The following is a 9,750-nucleotide window of genomic DNA, read 5'->3' as shown; positions in this document are numbered from 1 at the left end:
TGAAACTTTTCTGAGTTTGCAGAGCAAAATGTTGAAATCAGTATGTATTTATGCTTTCAGTTAATAGCCTGTTTGCACTTGTCAACAGGATCCAAATCATTATAGTTACACTTGTGGATGTTTGTGTGTGCACATTAAGCAATAGTTGTTACCCCTTGCTGCTGTTCAGTTGTTGCTGCTGTTCAGTTAGATTAATAACTGACTAATGCTATGAAATTTGAGCTGTTGCTGAATCTGGTTCATGTTTCTGGTTATGGATGTATTGGATGATTATGTTATTTGAAAAGCAACGAATGGCATTTTTGTTTCTGAAGGTGTAACAAAACCTGCCCATCAAAAGTTACCATTTTAATAACTAGTGATTGCAATTAAAAATGTATATATTATTTGCCTTTATATTTCATGGGTTTGGTTCTCTTTACATATACCTCAGTGTAAATCAGAAGTAACTTGAGTAAATTTAATAAGTTTTACTGAGGCAAGCGAGAAATGAATCAGACTGCATGCTGCATTTCCATGTAGCCTGTTTGTAATTGGGGCAGCAAAGAGCTATTACCTAATGCTATGTTCTGCTGACATTTAAGTTAGGGACTCTGTGCTTTTAGTATCTGCAGAAAATTAGTTTTGTCTTGAAATTAAAAAGCACGAGTGGTATTACTCTAAGTTTGCATAGAATTTAGCTGAGTATTCAGTGGCCTCCTAATATTTATCTTCCATTTTGAATGGCACCAAGTAAGAAATTCTTTGCATATTTCAGCCATCTAATTTTTTTATTTGACTTCCCCTTCTCTTTAAACAGTCTCTTGCTTATTTGATAAGTTCTTCAGGTCAAATGTTGTCTCTGTAGTGTGTTTGTATAGCACCTCTAAGAGAAGGCTCCGCCCTTTAGTTGTTGCATATAAAAGGTCATGTGTAGACGAAACAAGGGGCATGTGTGCACAGCACTTTAAAGTGGGCTAAATGCTTTTGCACCGCTTTAATGGTGTCAGTGTTTGCACACATTGGTGGCATATTGTGCATTAATTCCAGTCGCTGTAGGAAATTCAGCAATGTAATGTGCCTTAAATGACTTGGGGCACAGGAAACTAAAACTCCTCCTAGGAGTTTTGGTTTGCTGTCACTATAGCCGTGGAGCGAAGCATCGGGCTCCATGCAGCTTGCGGCTCTGCAGGAAGCCCTGCAGGCAGCCTGGCAACAGCCTGAGAAGGCAGGCTCTGCCCAAGAAAAGCAGCGAGCCTGCTTTTTTATTTATTTTTTCCCCCCCTGGAGTCTGTCTGCCTGCCTGCCTGAGCTGTGTGAGGGCCCAGTGCTTCCCTCTGCGGCTGCGGTGCCTCCGGGACCACCCGAGCCAGGTGCCTGCGAGCAGATGCCACCTGCGGGGGATGCCACTGCCACGGAGGGAAGCACCAGCCCTCCCCACAGCCCAGGGACCGCTCCGCCCACTGGCAGCTCACCTTCCCCTCCTCACCGGAGAGGCAGGTAAGTGCGGGGGGGTATACACGACATGGGGATTGGTTTACTTTGCCGTAAATTGAAGCAGTGGGTTTAATAACCCACTGCTTCAATTTAGGGCTCCCATTTCTTCTACACACACCCATAAATGCTAATAATAAAATGTACCTGTTCCAGACTGGGGTCATGGTATACACTAAAGTCAATTTGATAGTTGAGTGCCCAAGAATTAAAGGATTGGGCCCTAATAAATATGTCAGGAAAGGGCCTCAGGTTGATGTTACAGAAGCTTGCTTCCCAAGCATTTATAATTTCATAGATTTCATAGACATTTGGGCTGGAAGGGACCCCGGAGGATCATCAAGTTCAGCCCCCTGCCCCAGGGGCAGGAAGTCAGCAGAGATCATAGGATCCAAGCAAGATAAGCATCTAAATGTGTCTCAAAGGCGTTCAAAGTGGGTGCTTGAACCGCCTCCGGCGGCAGTTTATTCCAAACCTTGGGGGCTCGGACAGTGAAGAAGTTCTTTCTTGTGTCCAGCCTGAATTGGTTGCGGCGGAGTTTGTGACCGTTAGATCTTGTTATCCTTTGGGGCGCTCTGGTGAACAGACGTTCCCCCCAGACCCTGATGAGCACCCCTGATAAACCTATAGGTGGCCACCAGATCACCCCTGAGCCTGCACTTTTCCAGGCTCAAGAGTCCCATGGCTCTTGTCATAAGGTCTGTTTTCCTGACCTCTGATCATGCGCATGGCTCTTCTCTGCACCCTCTCAAGCTTCTCCACATCCTTTTTGAACTGTGGAGCCCAAAACTGGACGCAGTACTCCAGCTGCGGCCTCAGCATGGCTGAGTACAACAGGAGAATGATATCCCGGAATTTGATTGAGAAGCATCTATGGATGCAAGCCAGCGTTTTGCTTGTTTTACTGGCCGCAGCATCACACTAGAGGCTCATGTTCATCTTGTGATCAGTCATGACCCCCAAGTCCCTTTCTGTAGTGCTAACCAGCATAGCACTGCTGAGCCTGCAAGCATGCTGCAGGTTTTTCCTCCCAAGGTGGAGAACCTTGCATTTTTCGCTGTTGAACACCATCAGGTTCTCATCCGCCCATTTCATGAGCCTGTCAAGATCTGCCTGGATCACCCTCCTATCCTCAGGTGTGGATGCTTTACCCCAGAGTTTGGTGTCATCAGCGAACTTGGCCAGTCTGCTTCTGACACCAATGTCCACATCATTGATGAAGATGTTAAATAGTATAGGCCCTAGGACAAAGCCTTGAGGGACCCCACTGGTCACAGCGCACCAAGACAATTGGCTCCCGTCGACCACCGCCCTCGGGGTCCTACCGCGGAGCCAATTCCCCAGCCAGCGGATCGTGGTGAGGTCGAGGCCACAGTTAGCCAGTTTAGCCAAGAGGTGATCGTGGGATACCAGATCGAAGGCTTTTTTTTAAGTCAAGATATACAACGTCAATCTCTTCCCCCTTGTCCAGGTGATAAGTCACCTGGTCATAAAAGGAAATGAGATTGGTCAAGCAAGACCTACCCGCAACAAATCCTGAGGGATAGCCAGCATGGGTATTGCCTTCAGCTAGTCTGTTAAGGATGGCCTCTTTGATAATCTTTTCTAAGACCTTCCCCAGGATAGAGGTGAGGCTGATGGGCCTGTAGTTTGCTGGATCCACTTTCCTCCCTTTCTTGAAGATAGGCACCACATTGGTCTTCTTCCAATCATCGGGCATTTCACCAGAGCACCAAGAGCTCTCAAAGATCTGTGCCAGGGGCTGGCCTATGATGCTTGCCAGCTCCCTGAATACCCTTGGGTGTAACCCATCAAGGCCAGCTGACTTGAAGGTGTCCAGCCTCTCAAGGTGTTCCTTCATGAGGTCCGCTTCGATGGAGGGCAAGGAATCTCCCTCACCTGGGCCTCCCTGACCCATAGTGGGCAGGGCCGTCCCATGGGACTGGTGAAAAAATGACGCAAAGTATTCATTTAGCACGTTCGCTTTTTCCTGGGCATCGATTGTCAGTTGCCCCATCTGGTTTAGCAGGGGTCCAGCGTTGCCCTTGCTTTTCCTCTGGCTCCCCACGTATCTAAAAAAGGACTTTTTATTGTCGTTGATAACCACCTCTGGACAACAAACAAGAAAGGGAAAGATATAGGGCAACAGCAGGATAAAACCTACATTTTAGGCCAGGTACGGACATTATGTTTTTACCAGTATAAGTGATCGTAAGCCGGTCTATACCCATGCGGGAACAGAAGTTCAGCACACATAGACTGGTTTAAAAATGGCGGCACCTGGTCTAAGATTTGCCCTCGCCCTCCACTAAAGGGTGAATGTATGTTCTGTTTGCTACCTATCTAAACTACGCTGCTTACAGAAAACTGCATAACTTAGAGCAATTCTACCCCTGGCTTTTTGAATATTTGTTCCTAGCCTTAGTTACAGAGGTTCATGCAAAGACATGAGTGTAGGCTTGTTTTGTTTTATTATTTAATCCATCTGGATTAACAACTTCCTTCTGCTTATAAATTTTGCTTTGAATTTGGGTCCAACTAAACCAGCATTTCAAAATATACTTCATTAAGGAATACTGAGTTTCACTTCCTTCTGCATCAAAAGCATACATTTTTCACCTGCAGCTAATATCCTCAGGCATTTTGCCTGTTGTCCCTGATGAGAATAGTGTGAAGCTGCAGTACTTCCAAAGCAGGGAATGATGACTCAAGGCTACATAAGCTGTTACTGGTTTAGGAATAAAGGACTTGAAGGAGCCTCCTGGGTCACCTGAAGTTCCCAACTATTGCAGGCAACACATCTTATACAGTAATTCCTCTTGTTAACTTTTCCAGCATGATCATAAGTCATTATGTTTACTGCTAGTGGGAGTCTGTTCCAAAGCCTCATTCCTCTGGTTGTAAGAAACCTCCCAATTTCCGACCTAAATGTTATTCAGGGCCCAGTGTATAGCTTTTTGTTCTTGAGTCAACAAGGACCTTTAGCTCTTATCCCTCCATTGTATTTATCTGCTCTAGTGTATTTATAGAGAGCAGTTGTGTCTTCCTTTTAGTCTTCATTTTGTGAGGCAAAAAAGCCAAGCTGTTTTAGCTTCCTCCAGTCATCCTAGTAGCCAGGGCCAGATGCAGCCAAGGGCAAACCAGGCAGCTGCCTGGGGCCCAAACAGAAAGGAGACCCAAAAATGGTCGTTTTTTCCCCGTTGTCCGATTTATTATTATCATTATCTCTGGGGGGGGGCAATCCTAAAAGTTCACCTGGGGCCTCTAGGAGTGTAGGTACAGGGCTGCTAGCAGCCATTCTTATTCCGCTTTGAATGAATTGTCCCTGAACATAGATGGCAGAGACTGTACACAGTATTCCAGGTGGGGTCTTGGGCAATGGCATTAATGCTTCTCTGCACTGGTCATTACTACTAGTTATTCCCAACCCCCTCTAAACTGGCCAGCAATATTACAAGCATTTGGCCCACATACATTGCGCAGACACTAAGGAAAGGCCTCAAAATCTACATCTCCACTTTGTTTTGATAAGTAATGTGGTTTGTTGTTGTGGAGTAAGAGGACATATTGTCTTCAGTGTATGGTGTCACTGGGTTCAGGAAGGACAGGCCAGGGTTTCAGATAACTGGTCCCCTAGTCCAATGGTTCTCATCATTTTTTGTACCAGGGCTCATCTGTAAACATGGATGGCCAGTCCCAGCCCAGTGCCCTTCACTCTCGACTTGCTGCCCCTGCCCCCAGGCCCGTTGCATGTGGGGCATTGGGGGCTTCAAGCAGCCCCTCTACCAGCCTGCAAGGGTAAAGCCATGGTTTCCTATGGCTCTTTCCTTAAGAGGAGAATCCATTTTTAAAGTTTGTTTGTGACCCTTTCATATATTCTTGTGACCCGCTTTTGGGGTCAACCTGCTGTGGGAGAAGAAGGAAGGTAGCGGAGAGTCAGGCTAAAGATTATGGGGAAAATGGCTAACATTGGTGGTTGGCCTTTATTTATGTGCCAGTCTTGGCTCCTTGTTTCCTCCCTCTTCACATCCCATTCAGAACAAGCTATCCTGGATTGCAAAGGGCATTTTCCACATCAGCAAATGGGGTAAGGAGGGGATAGGGAATCATCTAGGTTCTCCCTTCAGAAAAGAGAAATGCTTAGATCCTCAGAAAGGTTGAGTCACATAAGCTTATCTTTCTTTTCTTGAAGCCCTTAAATTTGGAAAAATCATCAAAGCTTCATTGAAGTAACAAGGGAAAATTTTAACATTAACCATAATGAACCAGAGTTCCTTTCAATTGGAACGTAGCAACAAATATATATTCTTTGAGCTGGGCTGCTTGAGGAATGAGTGAGTAAATATTTGTTGTGCAGGAGGGGATTGAAGGGGAAGCAGATTATGGTCTTTCTACAAAATTATTATTATTTTTTTGTCAAGGAAAGGGAAGAAACAATAGGTCAGACTTCACTGAGTGTGTGAGTAAAGTTCTACCATAGCTGTATTTAGTTTAGCTTGCATTTGAGAGCCATTTGATAGCAAACTTCTTAGCATGGTCATCACCAGCAATCATGTCATCAACCAGCCTTTTGATGGGCCTGGAATTCAACACTCTTGCTCATCTCAAAGAATGTCTCGCACTTATTTCCAGCTTAGGGCCACTGACAGCTGTGCCTATACTGTTCAGAATAGCTTGTAACTCCTCTTATTTAAAGATGTCTTGCCCTGAAGTTATTTCCTCAGAATTCCCAGTTTTCTTGGGTCTATTTTGTTATCCTTAAGGAATGCCAGAATGAACCACTTTAGAATTTCACATCTTTTGTTACATTGCTTCTGGATCTTTAAAGTCAGTAAGCTATTCTCTTGAGAGATGTTCCATGAATTCTTTCCTTTTGAAAGGTCATGGATGAAGGGTGCTTTTTTCCCCCTTTTTTGCTGGGCCCGTTTTACTAATAGATATTTTTTAGTTAACTGTTTGAGTCCAGACAATATCCTTGACCAGTGGTTCTCATCTATGCCCTGCGGGATGGATCCAGGCGCCAAAATGACTGGATCCAGCCTGCGGCATGGTGGATCAGCAGCAAGCAGCTCAGTCTGGCGCATCCCCTTCCTTGCCCTACGCTGTGCTGCTGATCCCTTTTGCAGCCCTCCCTGCTGTCCTCCTCTCCTATGGCAGATGCTGCTTACTCTCTTCCTCCCTTTCTTCCTCCCACTTCCCCTAGGCTTAAAGGAGATAAAGTTTCTTCTTCTCTCTCTCCCCTCCCTCCTGACACTGGCAGCCACCACCCTCCTCTCTTTCTCCCTCCCCTTCCAGAGGGGAGTGGTGGCCTGCAGCACAGCCATGTTGTAAGCTTCTGGCCCATCACTCTGAAAGGTTGAGCATCATTGTCCTAGACTGTGACTAGGGACAGAAATTACACGTGAACCGGTATAAGTGATCGGAAATCAGTTCAAATCTGTAACACAACAGAAATTCAGTGCACATAAACCATTTTCAAAACGGCAGAAACCAGTTTAAGACAAACCTGGATGGATTTGGTTTAGGTTAAATCAGTTCATTGAACTTCTGTCCCAGGTCTCCTCCAGATTCAAGCTGTCTGCTCCACCTGAGCAGGAAGGCATGCTCTAGAACCCCCAAGCAGCTGGCCTGAGCCATTGTAGGCATGTGGCTGCATTTCCAGAATCAAAAGTGAATGCCTGTTCACTTGCTTATTGGTTCAGTCTACACAGCTTAGATTAACCTGAAAAGATTGACTCAATTCAGCCTCAGGCTTTCTGTCTGTCTGTACTTAGCCTTAGTGCGACCTGAGGTTGACAGTGGTTGACCTTGTCCTGAGCGGCTATTTCAAAGCCTTGTGTCAGAAGCATGTTCTTCTGTTTCCTTCAGTCTCCTATCTGGGCTCTGTCACTTGAATTGAGGAAACTATTGCAGCTGCCATAGGAAGTTCCCTGCAAGAGAGGCAGTGCATGATGTGATCTAGGCTTCTCATGTTAAAGTATTTGGAGAGCAATGCCAGCTGGGAGTGAGTTGGGAGAAGGCTCTTCAGCAGCATTAAAACCTGGTGATTATTAGATGGTTCCCTTGAACCATCTATTTGTGTTGCTGGGTTGCTGTGTAAAGTTTAGGAGTTTCATAAATTTTTCCATGTAGAGAGAGTAACAAGCTTCCATCCTAGATAGGACAAATGTGTGGACGTTTCCAGGTCCCAGACATAGAGGAATGGGCAGCTGCTTCTTAGGAGGAGTTCACTTTTCTAGAGTCCCTCTCATGTTTGGTCCTTTGGCTGGAAGTCTCACCCAGGACTTGCAAGTAGATGAGTGTGGAGACCAGTCTACCCTTTTTCCTCTTGTAGAAATCCATCTAGTGCAGGATAGAAGTGGATGGCATATTGGCATTGTGGTTTGGAAGATATAATGTATCTCTCTAATCATTATGGAACTCCTTTCAGAGCCAAGGAGGGCTCCTGTCTCCAGTTCTTAATCAGGTCCCACACTTCAGCTGTAAAACAAAATCATGCCTATTCTCTTCTCTCACTGGAAACATAGACCTATGTTTCCAACTGGCAAGGTTTGTTTGTTTAAGCTTTCTGGGAAACTTTTTCAGTTTGGAAAACCACCGCTAAAATGTGGTCATCTTTATTTACACTCAACAGAAAACCTTGCTGGGGAGGAAGGGAATTTGTGACCTTTGTGTAAATATGCTTATTTCAAGGACACAGCTAAAGTATCTTACAGACTTCCCGATCTACCAGGTCCTGGGAGTTCCTGATTAGTGAATTCTCAGTTCTCTAGACAAATGACACATTTTCTATTGGCCAGTCAGAATAATTATTTCCTTACCGTGTTTTGAAATCTAATATCCATTCATACACTAGTCAGATGTACAACTCCTTAAAGCTGTAATATTCTCTGTGTGATATGGATGTGTATTTAGTAATTTATTTAAGCATTTTTGTATAATTAATTTTTGATAGTTTAATTTGTATCACTAAACTGTTTGGATCTTGAAATCTGTGGTTACACTTCAAAGGCAAAGCATCTGGGCATATATTGTTCCATAATTCTACTATCCTGTTTCCATTTACAAGACTGTAGTCTAATTAGGTTTATTCTTGACAACAAATAGTTGAACACTGACTTTAATCCACCTCTTCTTATTCCTCACCAACTCCTAAATTATCATGCGGAGGAGACCATTTGCTTCTGAAATTAATTTTTGGGGTTTATAATCTTAGCAGCAATAATCCCTTTTCCTTTTTGATTTATTGTATATAACCAAAATCAGCCAACGACTCGCAAGGAAATCTTGTGCCATTGATAAATTAAGATTTTTTTTTGAGGGTTAACTTTCTGATTTGGGAATAAAGTTCTGTTGCATGTTTGTCTGACATTTAGGCACTTCTAGTGGTGGGATTTTCAAAGGGGTTTAGTGGTGCTGGAAAATTGCTGTTGATTTTCAGTGGAAACAGAATCAGGCCTGATGCTAAGGATGTTTTTTTAATTCCATCTGCTGAATTTAGCATTTTTTCTCCCCTAGCATTTTGAAGTTTATCATCATAACTTATTGTAACAGACTGCCAATGTGGGCTCACCAGATTGGCTTGAGATACTTACCCTGGGCTAGAAACAGTGCCAGTGAACTCTGAGCGACCCCAGGGGTGGAGCAGGGGAGCCCTGCCCTGTGGAGAAGGAGAAGCCAGTCAAAAGAAGGGGTTTTCAATCCCCTCATGCGCATGGAAGGGGGATGGCCGGGGTTGGGGGCCTGCCACCCTGAGCCCTGGTTGGCCGGTTTGCAAGCCAGGGAGTGACTGCAGGAGGGGATAAAAGCAGCAGCTGAACTGGCATGGGGGGCTGCTGACAGTGACTGCAGGGGAGCAGAGAGACCCCTCTGAAGAGCCTCGAAGGCCCTGGGAGAAGAAGGCAGCAGCAGTTAGCCGTGCCTCCAGCCCTGCAGCAGAGAGGGAGCAGCGGCCAGGGCTTGGGGCAGAGAGCTGGTGCCCCAAGGCCCCATCGCAGTGTGCTGGATGTGCTGGGCGTCCTGGAGGCTGGGGGTGGCAGTCGGCCCCCCACTCCACTGCAGAGAAGAGGCAGCGGCCAGGAGCGCAGGCAGCATCCTTATCCGGAGCTGGGCTGGTGAGTTGAGGAAACCCCTCACCTTCCCTGGGGAAGCGGGACAGCAGCAGGCAAGGCGTTGGGATCCTGAGGAGCAGTGGAGCGTCAGGACGAGGGTACCTGGGAGCTCAGGGCGCGGGCCAGCGCTCGGAGCGGGATTGGCGAGCCGCGAGGCGTGTGGGGG

This window comes from Alligator sinensis, unplaced genomic scaffold (genome assembly GCF_000455745.1).
Source record: "Alligator sinensis unplaced genomic scaffold, ASM45574v1 scaffold989_2, whole genome shotgun sequence".
Taxonomy (NCBI): domain Eukaryota; kingdom Metazoa; phylum Chordata; order Crocodylia; family Alligatoridae; genus Alligator; species Alligator sinensis.
This window is presented reverse-complemented; position numbering follows the sequence as displayed.